We start from the raw sequence: 2,948 nt of genomic DNA on the forward strand, positions 1-2,948 counted from the left end.
TAGGGTTGTGCAATTTTCTTTTTTTCAATTTCTCTGATTTTGGTAAATGAACAATTGACTTTTATGTTTCTATACACTCTAGATCTAATGGTGATGTCTGTTTTGCTCCAAGATGAGACAATTTTATCCTCAAGGTTGGACCTCTTAGAAAATGAATAGGAAGTCACAAATCTAGAGATCTTATACCATGTCGGAGTTGATAACTAACCCCACAACTCCTAGAAATTGCCTACAATAGAAACTCCTATCACATATGAAAAGAAGCCATTATTGATGTTATGAAACTTTGAGAGAGATTGAAAAAGAGGGAACCTAATATTTATATAAACATGAATAACCTGAATAGATTACAATGAATGCTTATAAAAGCATAAAGATCAAACCCTAGATGAAAACCCTAGGAAAAGATTAAATTAGAGCATGACAAATGTCTTAATCATATGACTTGATACAAATTAACCTATAATTAGCTCAATATAATAATAAAACGCACTTCTAAGTTTAGCTTAAGTGTGATAAGGTGATAAGGGACCTAATTAGATAGTTAATTAGGTGAAATTATCATAACTAATCCAACATGCCCAACTCATAATCATAATCGTAATCTTCATATTTTCATCATTTACATATATCTAGACTACTTTGTAATTCATACTTAAAGGGGTTTTTAGCATGAATAAGGTGTTTTAACTTACAAGTTCACTACTAGGTCTTGTTCACATGTTAATTTTACTTAGGTGCTAGGAATCTTTCTAGAAGTCTTAGTTGTCAATTAGATCTTGTTTTATCTTTTGGCACATAATTATTGAGTCCCAAGTCATTTAATATTTATCATTTAGTTGTCTCATTTTATAGTATAAAGACACATCTCACAATCTTGTCTAGTCCTATCTTTCAACCTTGCCTATATGATGCCTTCATCATATCTACATTTTGTGATGCAATATCTAATTCAATCTAATTCATTGTACCCATAATCAAGAATATTTTTCTCTTGCTTCTCTCTAGTTGAAGGAATACCTTGGTTTTGCAAGTGATCATAGAGGATTGATTTTATTGACAACTCTAACAAGATGCTTCAAATGTTCCTTCCTATTTTTACTATATACAAAGGTAATACCAAAGAACATTCACACAATTTTTTTAAGTAGCTTAAACTAAATACATGATTAATGCATAATTAGGAAGTGGCTAGAACATCAATGAGTTCAAAAGGTATTATGAAAAATTCAAAGTGTCTATTATGTCACTTGAAAGTTGTCTTCTAAGCATATTTATCTTTCATGCGGATCTTATGGTATCTTGATCTCAAATCAATTAAATTGGAGTACACATTTCCATTCATTTAAGATATGATCTCATCTATCCTTGGAATAAAATATCTATTCTTGATGGTATTGTTGTTTAAGGCCCTACAAGAAATGTGCATATACATAGTTTTATCCTTCTTAACAAGAGCAATTAAAGATGCAAATAAACTAGAGCTAGGCAATATGAAGCTCATCTCAAGAATTTATTTTATAATCTCCTTATTTCCTTATTTATATCCTCTTAGGTAACAATATGGTGTAGATATAACAAGTTTAACCCCTTCTTTTGACACTATAAAATGTTAAAATCCTATATGTACTAGTGGGAAAATGATGAGTGATAGATCAAGAGGAAACCTAACCCTTTCCCTCAAAGAGCGATGAGAGTTTCACTATTGATTATCCTCCAAGAACTTTTCACCATTACATTAGGAAGATAAGGGGTAATTCACTAGATCCAATCTCCACACAAAGATGATAGATTGAATTCTGAATGAATTAAGGATGTTATGATGATCCCCTTATTCCTTTGTTTGATTTGGAAAGGAATTGATTGAATTATGTAGTGAAAAAGTGACAAAGAATCGATTATAACTTGATATCTGAATATGGGATGAAGATGTGCACCTGGATTTGGTAGTAAAATGTCGAGACGAAGTCGCCCTGCAAATTTGATGAAAATTTGTCCGGACCGTGGCGGGAATGTACATGGTCCTCCGAAGAATCCGCAAAACAAAAAGGGTTTTTCCGCCCCTACAAATGAAGCCTGAATCCGAAAGTATACCTGTGCACCTATAACCTACACACAAAAAAGAGAGGGACATGTGTTGGGATTGGGGGTTTTCCTTTAGGTCAAACCCCAGTTTTGGAATTAACCAGGTAATGAAAGAAAGCACTTGCAAGTAGATGTAAATGAAAGACTAAATTGTAAATCACCTCAAGGGAGGTTGTAGTAGCAATTTTGATAGAAATTTTTGTATGGAATTGTATGTTGGAATCAATCTCCTCTTCAATGGTTGAATCCTTGACTTGAATGCAACACCTAGCCTTGAAGGGAAACTTGAGAATGCTCAATGCTGGAAAAGAATGCTTGAATACCTGAATGCTCTTGAATGCTTGATCGCTTGTGAATTTCCCACTTATCCAACTTATGCAAATGAGAGAGCGAATTCCCCCTTAAATACATGTTTGAAGGATTTGAATTTCATCACGAGACGACATCAGGGAGATTTCTTGCTCACTACACAACCCACAAGACATGCTCTAGAAAGGTCCTTCCCCAAAATAGGGCAGAGAAAGGGGCGTGGTGCCCCTATCCTGGGTGGACAAGGGCGCCACACCCCTTTCCAAGGGGGGACAGGCGTGCCTGCCCCTGTCCTACCCCTATCTCTAGGGTAGAGTGTGGACGGAGTGATGCGGAGGCCAAGGAAGAAGGTGTTTTCGCAAGCCGAGCACTCTCTGGTCTCTGATCAAGCTAGAGTATTTGAGTTTGCATGCGTGAGGACCCTAATGCAGTCGTAAATTGCTAGGGTCATAATTTTATGACATTACATTTAGCCCCTACTTTAGCGGGAGTATGAGCGTATGTTGATACTGTCGGTAAAGTACAAGGAAACAAGATTGAAAGAACTTTACCAC

The sequence above is a fragment of the Cryptomeria japonica genome, chromosome 3 (genome assembly GCF_030272615.1).
Source record: "Cryptomeria japonica chromosome 3, Sugi_1.0, whole genome shotgun sequence".
Classification (NCBI taxonomy): domain Eukaryota; kingdom Viridiplantae; phylum Streptophyta; class Pinopsida; order Cupressales; family Cupressaceae; genus Cryptomeria; species Cryptomeria japonica.